This window comes from Lepeophtheirus salmonis, chromosome 12 (genome assembly GCF_016086655.4).
Source record: "Lepeophtheirus salmonis chromosome 12, UVic_Lsal_1.4, whole genome shotgun sequence".
In the NCBI taxonomy this organism is placed as follows: Eukaryota; Metazoa; Arthropoda; class Copepoda; order Siphonostomatoida; family Caligidae; genus Lepeophtheirus; species Lepeophtheirus salmonis.
The window spans coordinates 10,481,435-10,496,096 of NC_052142.2; the positions used below are offsets into that span (position 1 = coordinate 10,481,435).

Here is a 14,662-nt window from a genome sequence, read left to right on the forward strand (position 1 = left end):
TTCAACCCTCATTACATGATTCTTGAATTTTTTGTCGTATATCAAAATATCGTCTACCAGATTTTTCGTGTAATTAAGGCTACCGTAGTCTTGGTACATAATATGATTAAAAACATCAATCGTTGCATTTAATTCCATCGACCATATTTTGAGCATATATCTTCCCCAAGGTGTAATAAACTTTGTTAATTCTTGACTATCACGATACAATGGTATCTACCAATCTCTCTCAATCACGTCAAAAATGGTGAAGTATTTATTACTCAATATATAATGGGACTAATATCCTTAGGACTTGTCATTGGATTTATTGGTCTTCTTACACATTTATTTAACTTTATGAGATCGACAGTAATTCTTATGCCTCCATTTTTCTTTCCAACTTCGACTACAGGGTGACACCATTCTGTTGGTTTTTTCCCATTTGTGTAATAATACATTTTTTACCATTTTTTTTGCAGGAATCTTTTATCCATTCACCTTACCAATATCTATAGCATCCCGCTTCATCCAACGATATGAATATCATTGTACAAGGTAATCAATAGGTAATATTTTCAATTTTTTACAGCTTTTCCATGAGAGTAGCATTCCAACATTTTCACTAACAACCGTGATTTCTTCTTCCACTTCTTCTAATTCATAGCTGATGTTATGACTAATCTTCCCTCATATCGTGAACAAACTTCCGGTTGCTTCACTAATATAGTTAATTTTATATTCTTTCAAAATCTTTTGATTAATACTCATCCTTTGAAGGAATTTTTGATCGGTTATAGTAATTTCACATCCTGAATCCGGTACGGCCTGGTAACTCCCCCATTATAATTCCATCTTTTTTTTTTATTCTTACCTGAACCATGAGATTTTTTTCAAAATTTCTCAATCGTCTTACTGTAACTTTGTTATTTTTCATTTTTGTTAAAAGAATCTTCTTTCTTACACATTCTTCAGTACGCAAAATTGCCTATTTTCTTACAAATTCTACATTATTTTCCAAAAGAATGGCACTGTCTTCTAAGATGATTCTTTGGACAGAATATGCATTCTACTGTTTCCTTCTTATCCCAATGGGTTTTTTTTTATTGTATTCTTCCATATTGAACTATTATCCTTTGTCTATAGGAATTCTTCTTTAAATAATGAAATATAGCACTTTGAGAACGTGTATAGGTGTTTGAGCTAAGGAATAACGCATTTTTAGCTTTTTTCGAGGCATTAAATATTCGGATCTCACGCCTGTCTTTTACTATCTTGTTAACAACTATTTTGCATAAACGTATGAAATCCTTTTTTATCAGTTTCTTCACCTCGATATATATCGATGATTTTTTGAAGTGTGCTTTCAATCTTTGGAATGATCATAAGCTCAATTCTTGTTTTTTCTTTCCGAAGTCCAACAATTAATTTTGCCTTAATATTTTCTTCTATACCATCCCGAATATAAGAAAGTTGTACTACATTTTTATTTGTTCTTTAATTAAACCATCTGACCTAGGAAATATTTTTAATTCCATATGTACAATATATTTATATTCGAAGAGCAATTGGTATTCGAACTCGCATACATTGATTTCAGGAAAAATAACTTCTTTTAAACGCGTTGTCCACTAGGATATGATGTTTCATTAATTCGCCGAATAAAATTAACTTTAAAGGGTTAGAATTAAAAGAAATAAAATACAAATACAATCTTCAATCTATTTAGATAATATGCATATCAAGGTTAATAGAATTACAAGGTTAGACCATGATGTAATCGGGCTAGCTAGAATTTTCAATTTGATGTATTGTACTGACTGCTAGGCAAGAAATACATATGTTGACCAAAAACACGTAGTCAATCATATTCTATGACATCACTATTGTTATAATTTTCAATTTGATATATCGTATTGGCTGCTTGTCGTACACGCGTTATGGTATAACCTTGTATATCTATTAACCTTGTTGCTAATATAATGTATAAAAACGAAAGAACTATCACAATTGCATAAGAATGGAACACTACGTCAACATTTGACGGAGGGTTATTAATGTACTCATTCCTTTATATTTTATAGTATTAATTAGTTAATTGAAATTCAACCATTTTTTTAACAAACTATTATGTAGCAATTCATGAACCTAGAATTTTCCGTTCCAGTAAAACAAAGAATGTGAGTTGACACATATAAAATATACAATCATGAAATGGATAAAATGATAATTATTTGGTATTGTATTGGTCTAAAAAAAGTCAAATACGATAAATATTTTTATTAATAATATTACAACTACTTAGATAAAAAAAAAGAATATTTAATCTTTGAGGTCTATAAACATATGGAACGGTACCCTCATCGTTGGGCTTAATAACATTTTACAGAAAAAATGAAGTGGCAGGTCAATATGTACAAGCTATTTTTTTTTCTTCAGTACATGATTGTCTCTCCTATATTATTAAGTCAAGTTGTATAAGGCCGCCCGCACGATTTCAGTTGGGGGGGATTAGTTGTTTAGTTTTCCCCCCACCTTTTTTTTTTTTTTTTTTGATTACAAACTTTAATTTCCCCCACTATATTCCCAATTTAAACTTTTTTTGCAAAAAAATAATTTTATTTATCAAGACAATTTTTCCCCCGGGGGGGGTCTACAGCACCATCTGCAGACACCCATGTTGGATACAGTGTATATCCAATAAGTAATCAAACTTTTCATATTGAAATAATAACATTTTTCCTGTAAAATACAGGATCAGGATAAGGCTTATTGTTTCGACATATTTCAACCTAATCCCATAACAAAAAATTTACTAAAAAATTAATTTAAGTTGGTTATTTTATAGAATAGATTTAGGGACCGATTGCTGAAGGAATATGCCCATAATGTTATTATTTATACCTGAGAAGGTAATAGAGTCTTTCATATCAAAATAAAATACTTAAATAGGTTGATTTTGTATTGCAGTGATAATCAGAGATGGGAAAAAGTCCTTATATTGCATGTCTAAGTATTTTCTTAATGCTATATTCACAAATACATGTCCTCCAATCTTTTTATCGAGTCTTAGTCGAGTTTTCAGATTTCTTTCAAGCAAATTTCAGACATTTCAAGTCCATGGTTATAATATAGTATTTATAATGTTAAGGCTTTTCTTGAGTTGAGTATAAATTAGTTTTCGAGTGCAAGTCGAGTTACTTGTCTTTTATTTTGAGATCAAGTCAAGTTGCAAGGCCTTCAAAATATGAAGTCAAGTTTAAGTCGAGTCGCAATTCTCGAGTCCTATTCCCCATCTCTATTTCTAAATTTTGGACATCCATAGGTTTTGTTATGGTGGGTTCAAAGTTGGATTTTCTACGTTAGGTCAAGTTGTTGAGAGTTGTCCTTCAATTAAATTCATTTATTAATTTTACTTTACTGATTTGTTTGATAATGTTATTGTTTCACTTTTATGACATCACAAATAAAATAAAATAAAAAGAATGAAGAAAAAAAATAGTGGCAATAAGTAAGAAGTACGAATCTACATCTTAAGATTATGGACAAGATGTAATTTACAAATTCAATCTTATGAGTAGTTTTCTTTGACATATATTATGTTTGTAATACATAAAAATAAATAATAAGTTATACTACATTCATTATTAATCTATTAGTCAATTGTATTGAAATACAATATGAAATCTTAAGTGAATTAAATTTTAGCTGATTAGGATGGGTTTAATCATGAAAATTGATACTGTTAATAATGTATATGGAAGTTAAGTTATTATTAGAAATAAGGGATTAATATTTAACTATTAACGAAGGTTGAGTGTTGACTTTTGAATTTTCAACAAGTACAAGTTTCAATTTTTGGAAGAAAAAATATGCTTCAAATTTGATTTATTATAACAAACAACTATTTTTTAATCGCTAAATCTATTATACATCATATGTTTCCTTACCATTTGTGATTACATATCAAAATGAGCACATTATATTATTAAATGTGATTTCTTTCCATTATTTTATTTAAATTTGTTTATATGTTATATTTTATATATATATATATATAATTAATAGTATATAACAAATATGTTCTTGACTACTTTAATTTAACTTGATGCTATTAATGGATGAATTATTAAAGGAGTAACTGAGATAATTGCACAATTAATTGATAAAATTAAAACATCAAAATATTGAAAAATTAGAGAAAACTATCAAAAAAAATTTTTTATATTTTTTAGTTAATATGGAGATTATGAAATAAAAGGAAAAAAAAATAGTATGTATAAAACAAGTAATTTTTTAACAATTTATCAGCTAAGATAGGCACAAAATTATTAAAATAATTTAATACAAATATATTAAAATTTATATGTTTTTAACTTTCGAAACTGAAGCTAATTACACTTAGAATCACATGAAATATAAAATCAGTTTTTATGTTGAGGATTTTCATCTTCAATATAAGTTAAATTTCAGATAACTTCTTCCATGAAAACACCACCCTAAAAGAAAGCCTAGTTGGGAATGAAATTTTAAGCAGGGAAAAATTATTGAGATGAAAGTACAGGAAAGAAAAAAAAGAAGAGAACTAAGAATTAATTTATTGATGATGACTAGAGTTGTCGAAAATGAAATTCCATGCGCGTAAAGAAATGGCCTTCCTAATTATATTAAGAATATGGTAATAATGCAAAATAATAGGTCTTCTGTCTTAGATTTGAACCTAAAAGTATAGTATCCTGATTTACTTTATTTCGATGAGATTGGCGCTCATTCTTTTAAGGATGACTAGAATCTTGTGACTACATGACTTCCGAAACATATTATTAAATAAATCTTAACTTTATATATTTTATATTTTTTAAAATACTAAAAGGTTATAGAATTAGTTTAATGAAATAATTAAGATTTAAAATCTGTTATGTTAATTGTGTCAGAAATATGTATAACATTTTGATATCCATTACATTTTATACATAATTTTTTCGTTTATATTGAACGTACAACTAGATGTCCAAAGTTTATATGTTTTATTAGTTCTTTTGAACCATATGAATTATTTTGTTCAGCTGATATCTTGTCCGAAGAAGGAAGTTATTTTTTATCTGAGAGGACAAAAGTCCTCACTCTCTAACACGAAAACCTTGAGTAGTTTAAGGGCACATAGAGATTCAGTGTTTAAACATCCTATACTACAATTTTGAATGGAGGCGTCGATATCACCTTTGGATATATAAGGTCACGGATTTTTAGACGCAAATTAAAGACTCGCGCTTTTAATTTCTCCTTTTTTTTTTTCTTTCTGGTTAGGTGTTAGGTGCTTTGTTTTATTATTTTATTATACTTTTCTCATACGTAACAACGAGATTTGGTATTATTCCTCATTTGTATTGAATCCTTAATTATTCAATCCATATCACGAATATTCAAATAATCGTGAAGCCAATTTTGTCGAGCCTGAAATTAAAAGAAGGTTTTAAAAAAAATTGATGGCATTTGATTGAACTTACTCCATAATTTATTTTTTGAACGATTATTATATTAATGATAATAATTAATAAAAGAAACAATGATTTGGTCATCGTTATATAATACATATACCTAATGAATTTAAAATCATTTTTCCAATCTTTTTTCATAACGCCACCCTGTTGTTCTATACCAAATTCTTGCAGTGGATATAAAATGCACCAAAGGATCCTACTGTGTGTCTAAACTGGTTCCCTTATGATGGATGTTAAAAAGTTCCTGGTTTAGATCAATTCCTAGGCAAGCTGGGGGAGTCTATGCACCTTCTATGAATCTATTTAGTTTCCAAAAATATTTTTTTTCCTGGCAGAAAAATTCCATTTTTTCCCCTGTTTTTTAATTGCTCAGATGAGGTTGCACTGATTAAGTTTAATAAACATTATAGTATTACTACACTCCATCTGACCTAGGAATTGTCTTTTATGTGCATATAAATTAAGTATATTTCTTTCTGTAGGAACGACCTTGTATCGAACCTACGCACATTTAGTTCAAGATAATAATTTATTTTAAAATATTAAAAATGTAGCGCCTGAATATCTTTCGACTTCACAAAAAGGTTTGTTTTAACCATTTACCTCAATATCGATAATTTCTAGATAATGAACGGGTATATGTAGGGTGCTAAGCATTTTCGCCTTAAACTATTTTGTCTCACAATATTTCACATAAAACAATTAAATATTCATTAATGCCATAGGTTTTGCTATATAGACATGATGGATTATTCATATTGAAAAATACTCTGTGATTGACATACAGGCATATTATTATGCAGGATCAATTATTTTCACTTCGATATGATACTAAATGTCTCAAAAGAAGTTGCTATTGGCTGTGGTCTGTCAGATGAAGGAATTTATCTTTATTTGAAAACAATAAATCCTTGAGATTAATCCTCCTCACCTTTTAATTAATTAAAGTAGAATTGTAAAAGTAATTACTCTTTTCAAACTAACTAAAAGCTTTTATTGACAAAAGACATATGTCTTTGGATTTGAAGATTGCGATATGATCAGAAGATTGATCATATCTAACCAAAATAAGTTCAGATATATATTAAATGATTTCTTAGGTGAAGTAATTTGATCATTAAATACAATTTCAAAGGCCTTTGATGGTGATCGTCATACGAAGTTGAAACTATAATGAAATGACAACTTTTGTTTGGTATTATTTTCTTTCTCCTGGAAATTGAAAGATGAATAAAAATCAAGTCGAACCAATCAATCATTCTTAATCATGCCCAAAGTGTTATATTTTATGATATTGTTAATATTGAGGAATTTACTTCCAATGGTAAATAAGGCTTATTTTAAAAGAAAAATATAGACTAAATAAATTCAGAATTCATTGTATTGTACTATTAAATGGGATTTCTGACGACATATCCATATACATTGTATACCCTCACTCATAATTAATTTGGATGTCATCTGGGAAATGTATTTGTAAAATAGCTACATCAATTCAAAAATATAAATTACCAATTTTAAAAATACTCGTTATGGAATTTGCATAGAAGTTTGATTGCCCTTTTTATTTTTTAACTTTTTATTTACTTTATGAACCATTACCTCATTCTTTGTTGTCCAACTAATGTACATTTGATTTTGACACTCCACATAAGAGTCATTTCTATTATTTTAGTCACTTGCAATAAAATTTATGGCAGATACTTATTTGATTCGATTTGGAGGTCAATAAAGTGTTTCTGATCATTTGAGAATCATAAGTGATTCAGTGAGCTACATTTTTTTCCCCTTGAAAATAAGAAATATTAATTATATTCCTATTTATCGCTTTAGAAAAGGAACTTTAATTAAACTTTTGAAATTCAGCAACATAACATTAAAATTGAAACTTCTGAATCCCTTTAGAAATAGAGAATGCCCTTAAAAAAAGTAATTTTTTAATGGCTATATATGTAAAAAAAAAAAAAACGCTCTTTGATGACTGAAACTCTACAAACATAATTTTTGCATAAAAATAGAACAAAAGATCGAATTAACAGTCCACCTAAAAATAGGACACCCTAGTACATAAATTAAATAAGAATTTAGAAGAAGTTGACTCTTTTTTGTAGCCTTTGACATATTTATATGACTTTGAACCTATACTTGATTAACTTAAAATATCATACATCAATTGCTTTAAGTATTAAAAATCTTTAATGATAAGACATACGAGAGTTTCTTCTTATTATATTACTTTGAAAATAGATTTAAAAACACCTATTTATAGTTCAAAAAGTAATTTTCTGAGTATTATGTGAGTTTCAGCCGCCGATTTTTTTCAAATCAAGTGTAGTCACTTGAAAAATTTGACAAAAATTGATTTTGTTCATTTTCAACAGTCCTTCCCCCCTTCATCAAATATCTGATTAGAAATAAATATAACCATTTTAAACCTAAAATTGGGAGTGCCAATAATGGTAAGATGATAATAATCTATAAATATCAACGAATATCAAAAGTAAAACTTATTGTCAGTTCTTATTGGATATTCAACAGTATCAATTTCTTAAACAATCAAGTATAAACTCTATAAAAATAATCTTAATATGATAAATCAAATAGGAAAGTACTGAATATTTATTGAGCTCCTTATAAGTGATAATATAAAAATATTCTGGTAAAATAATAAATAAATGTAAATTATTTAAGTATTTTTACTACATAATTGTAAGTAAAAATCTTAATATGAGAAATCAAATAGGAAAGTATTGAATATCTATTGAGCTCCTTATAAGTAAGGGTGATAATTTTAGTAAGAATAGAAAAGCGTGCGATGAGAAAGGAATAAAAACGCATGGCATCATTGATTGAATAATATAACTAAAATATTCTTCTATCAAAAACGTTATCTTTCCCGCCATTGTTATTCAATATTAATATATAATAGTCGATAGAGAACTGAATAAAATGCCTAAAATAACGTCGCCTACTGTTTGGATTTCTGAAAATGGAGGCCCAGGAATTTGAAAATACATATCGGATGAGAAACAGATGGCTTGTCGGATTTGTCGATATAAATGTGCTTTTAGTCTCCTGTCTAGAATTACACGCCACTCATTATCCTCATCTCATATCAAAAGCATGGATATTCATCTAAAAAATCAAATTAATGATGAATACATCAAGTCAGACTTTGACCTTGATCTCACAAAGATGTTTATTGCATGTAATATACCCTTATCCATTGCTAATCATCCGACGTTCAAAAAATTTATGGAGAAATACACGGGTAAACCCCTCCCTTCCCGAGGAACCATCATTATATTAATGGAAGATGTTGGTAACGATGTCATCTCCAAAATCAAAGAAAAAGTCGAAGAGAAGGATATTTTTGTTGCTGTCGATGAGACAAAAGATAATCAGGAGCGATCAATCACTCCTTTATTGATTGGTCCTGTGGACGGCTATTTCTTGGGTCGTCCATATCTCATCAACGTGATTGACATTAAACGTGCTAATGCCAAGAACATAATAAATTTTGTTGTCGAGAGTATTCAAATTACTCTTGGAACCAACTTTAATGCTATTCGCCTAAAGGTGTTTATTAGGGATGGAGCTTCTTATTGCAAAAAAGCTGGTGAAGACCTTAAAAGATACTACCCTCAGTTGAAACATATTATCTGCGTGGCTCATGGGCTCCATAACGTTGCTGAACATGCTCGTAAAGAGTTCCCCAGAACAAATGAATTAATATCCGAAATCAAAAAAATATATTTTTTAACGCTGGACTAAGAAAACGTAGATTCGCTGCTTCTTACAAAATTCGCTTACCCCCAGCTCCAGTCATTACACGCTAGGAAACTTGGTTAAAAGCAGCAGATTACTATTTCAAGCACTTCATAGTAATCAGGGAATATTTAAGTAGCCTCCCTGAAAAAATGCCTTCTAAAATTAAAGTAAAAGAGATTATTTGACGAATATATATTTGAAGAGTTGACCACTATTCATATTAATTTCAATCAAATTTCTGGGGACATCACAGCTTTAGAAGGATGATTAACCTTACTTGTCAGCATTACCAGAGTTGAACTGCTAGGAAATTATATTAAGCTAGAGCCATTCCGATCTAAATTGACCAATTTCCTATCAGAAAATCCAACTTACAATGAATTACGAGACCTAGCCTGTGTTGAAGATTCAATTTATAGAAATACCCCCATTGTAAATTGTGAAGTTGAGAGAATTTTCAGCATGTTTAGAGTCATCCACACCAAATGACGATCGAGTTATCAGTAAAAAGTATAAAATATTTACGGATTTCGAAATGGAACACTGAATTTTGTACTATCTAACAGTAAGTATTCATACTTTTAAATCTAATCATTAAATTTGATTCTATTATAGCTAAAAATATAAAGAATTGTGATACACCACTCATAAAAGGCAAAAACAACGACTTAAATGGTCACAACTACGGGGGTAGTAGCTTTGGATGGTTCGCAACTAGTTTGTCTAACACTAGTTTCTTCACTTAAAGACTTGGGTATGATCATTAGGTTTTCCAATATTACATAGTCAATAAATATTACTTTTTTGTCACTTAAGGATTAGCTATATTTTTGATTAAACCCCACGTCTGGCTTGTGTTTTGCAACCTAAAGTTATGACATATTGAACGGAATTCCGATGTTAGAACAAGAAAATATTATTTGGATCAATCTATTATTTCAATATTCGGTGTTTATAATTTATTGTTATTATTATTTATATGATTCTAATTGTTTAATTTTGTATATTTAACATAAATGTATGATGGTTTATTTTTTAGTATGTAGATTATATTTAATTTAAACCTTCAATTTTAAACTTGGAACTTCAAATATATTTCGAAATACTCTTACTTTGTCGTTTTATTAGTTATTATTATGCTGAGAATATGGTTCATAATGAATTACAATTTCATAGAATGTGACGTTTTCAAATCCACTGTAACGGATAAAAACCGTCTAAGTCAATTATACGTAGTATATCTTTATTAAACATTTTGCTAATAAATACTTTCGTTATACCCTCGAAAATCATAATACAGCAGGCAAATGATAATCACATCAGTATTTAAACAATAATACCATATGTCTTTCTCCCCCCCCCCTTCTCCTCGCACGCGTTTTTCTCTACAATATTATCAACTTTACTTATAAGTGATAATATTAAAATATTCTGGTAAAATAATAAATAAATGTAAATTATTCAAGTAGGTTGGCCGGAATTATTCATTTCATAGTACTTAAAAGATTCTTTTGGATCCAAAAGTTGCTCTAAAATTCAATTGGCTAATTTCTATGAATTAACAGAATAAATTAAATTAAGTACATAATGTTACCAATAGTTTTGAATAGGTGTATATTTGTGTAATATATATTAAATAAATATCAATAATTAAAAAAAAAGAATTAACTGCCCCCCTCGCCTAATCGCAGTAAAGATGGACTCAAAGATAATTACAATAAAAATAAAAAGAAATGCGAACTAGGTTGTGAGTAAGCACTTGAATGAACGCACCTTCATTCTTTTATTAATTTTTATTATCACTACGGCATCACAAAGTCAATGGAGTTTGAAAGTAAAGTAGTGTTGTCAAAGATTAAGGAAGAACTTGTCAAAAAGGATATTTTTCTTGCCTTCAACGAAACTACGGACCCGGAGCATGAGGACTTGGATTTGGAACCAGAAAAACCTGGAGCATGAGCACTCGAACTTGATCTGCAGAATGAAAAGGTAATTATTTATAGAATATGAAGATGATCTATAATTAAGATGCAAAAAATAAATAATGAGATTATGAATATAGGAAGCTAGGGGCATAATATTAAAAATATAACTTAATACTTGGTTTCTTATATTGATAATACTATGTAGGTTTTATTGATGATAACCTCGACGAATGACACCCAATATGGATTTGGACATTTCAGGAAATCTTTTTCATATCCGACATAAAATTCGAAACATGAGGATTTGATTCTGTTATATTCTTTGAATATAACTTCAAATTATTTCGTGAATACTTATGTTGTTGAAATTCGAATTTTCTAAAAGATTGGATCCCAAAACCACAAAGGTGGCATGATAAAATCTGGAAGCCTTATATGAGTATAAAATATTTTTTTGTATTAGTTGTATTAGTCAGATAGTGTGGAAGCTAGTTCTATCAAAACCATTGATAAACGAAAAATTAACTTTGAGTTTCACTATCAATTCTTAAGATCCTCGCTCATTAACTGCAAATGATTAATTTTTGTTAGATTATTTTTATTAGTAAACAGTCGAATGAAAACACAAATAGTGAAAATCAAAGAAAAAAATACTAAATTTATATTTTCTAACATATAGACTAGTAATTCTTTTTTTGAATATATTAAGATGTTAATATATTCAGAACATTTTAAAGAAATCGTCTCACTTAGTTACATTTCCGAGGATTAAATTAGAGATTTTCGAAAGAATTACATTATTACATTTTCCATACTTATTTTCATTGTAATGCTAACAGTGAGAAAATTTATATATATATTATCTTATAAAATATTGTATTATGTTGTCAATAATAATAAGTCAAATACTAATATTTTGTTTATTTCTAAATTTTGAATAATTTATTTTTTTCAATCAAATAATATATTATCTATATTGAGGTGTATGTATATACTCGTAAATAATTATATTTTGTATTTTAATTTATATAGTTCAATTTAGTTATATATATAAAGAGTGGGGAAATTTGAACTAACAGTCCATATTATATACATTAATTTCCATAGTTATAAGATTGAATTATGTAAATCAAAACCAAACATGTCGCCTATTTACTGTTAAAATTGAGCCAAAATATTTTGTTAACATGCCCAGGAATGTGGAAAATACTTATCGGATGAGAAACAGATGGTTTGTCGGATTTATCGATATAAATGTACCTTTAGTCCCCTGTCTAGAATTCCACGCCACTCATTATTCTCATCTCAAATCAAGAGCATGGATATTCATCTAAACAATCAAGTTAATGATGAATACATCAAGTCAGACTTTAACTCTGATCTCACAAAGATGATTATTGCATGTAATATAACCTTATCCATTGCTAATCATCTATGTTCAAAAAAATTTATGAGAAATACACGGGTAAACTTATCCCTTCCCGAGGAACCATCATGAAATTAATGAAGGATGTTGGTACTGATGTCATTTATAGAAATACATATAAAAATGTTTTGAGTCATCTTCACCAAATGACGATCGAGTTATCAGTAAAAAGTATAAAATATTTACTGATTTCGAAATGGAACACTGAATTTTGCACTATCTAACAGTAAGTATTCAATTTTTTTTAAATCTAACCCTAAAATATGATTCTATTTTAGACAAAATTATCAAGAATTATGATACACAACTCATTCAATGGCAAAAAAAAAGTGCTTAAATGGTCACAACAACGGGAGTAGTAGCTTTGGATGATTCGCAACTAGTTTGTCTGAGACTAGTATCTTCACTTAAAGACTTGGGTATGATAATTAGGTTTTCCAATATTACATAGTCAATGAATATTACTTTTTTTTATCACTTAAAGCTTAGCTATGGTTGATAGGCTCCAAGAAATGGTGTTCAGAATACTCATAAAAGGCAAAAACAACTGCGGACTAAATGGTCACAACAACGGGGGTAGTTACATTGGGTGTAGCATTATAATTAGCAATTGTTTATTTCCTTCATGATAATAGTATGTTGCTATAGAAGCATAAATAATGGGGAAAATATCTTTTTTGATGCTCTTAATAAGGAGTAATATCGCCGGACATTACTACATAATTAGCTTTTGCTCTAAATCTTTAAGATGGATTTATTTCAAACATTTTTATTATTAGTATATTTATTGTCTAATTTTAGGATTTTGACATTTACATTATTATTAATAATTAGTTAGATCTCATCGGTAGAGATATATTTATCCTGTGCACAATTGTATATAGCAACTTCCACATGAAGAAGAGGGGTGATTATCTTTTTTGATTAAACTCCACGTCTCGCTTGTGTTTTGCAACCTAAAGTTATGACATATTTAACTGGATTCCGGTGTCAGAACAAGAAGATATTATTTGGATTAATCTATTGTTTCAATATTCTGTATTTATAATTTATTGTTACTACTTATATTATTCCAATTGTTTAATTTTGTATATTTAACATAAATGTATGATGGTATATTTTTTATTATGTAGATTATATTTAATTAAAGCCTTCTTTTTTAAACTTGGAACTTCTAATATATTTCGAAATATTCTACTTTGTCGTTTCATTAGCTATTATTTTGAGAATAAGGTTCATAATGAATTACAATTTCATGGAGTGTGATGTTTTAAAATCTACTGTAACGGATAAAAAACGTCTAAGTCAATTAGACGTAGTATATCTTGATTAAACATTTTGCTAATAAATACTTTCGTTATACCCTCAAAAATCATAATAAAGCAGGCATATCGTAATCATATCAGTATTTTAAACAATCACACCATAAGTCTTAAAGTGTTCCTTTTTTTGAGAGAACCAATGGTTGAAAATATTTGTAAAATTGTAATGAATGAATTTTTCCCAATTACAGACGGAAGAACACAGTTTGTAATTGAATTAAAGTGACATATGTGTGATGAATTGGGAGTTAATAAAACAGAAACTCCAGTGTACCAATCTTATAACAACCTTGTAAAAAGATTAAATTGGGGAAATAAGTCGATATATTTTAACAGTAATGGTCTAAGATTATATCCCCTAAATGCGTAAATGCCTGGGGGGAGCCTGAGCTCAAGTAAGGTTCCTAGTAATACCAAGGTTAGGTTATTATCTTATTTCTAATTAACTGGAACATATTCAGTAGTATCTGCAATAATAAAAAGTATATTACAAAAGAATGCATTTACATCAGTTCATGAATTGGTTAAGGGTTAGGTAAAGTTAGAGTGAAACAGTGAGAGAGGCATTTCAAGAAATGAAGAGGCTTGTAATAAGAAGGTTAGGCAACAAAATATTAGTGTTGGAAATAATATCCTTTGTGGGTACCACTAACTGACAATAATCAGAATTAGTTATTTATTATCATGGGCTTTTCAAGTTTTTAAGTGCAATTAAGGACATAAAATCTCAAATTTAAA

General features: G+C 28.6%; 1 long non-coding RNA gene across 1 annotated transcript; it reads left to right on the forward strand.

Moving 5' to 3' along the window:
* The first annotated feature begins 11,015 nt into the window (after positions 1–11,015).
* LOC139906883 (uncharacterized) lies at positions 11,016–13,793 on the forward strand. The gene is made up of 4 exons (XR_011783010.1): positions 11,016–11,240; positions 11,382–12,828; positions 12,881–13,021; positions 13,087–13,793. It is a non-coding gene; the product is annotated as an uncharacterized lncRNA (long non-coding RNA).
* Positions 13,794–14,662: the final 869 nt, after the last annotated feature.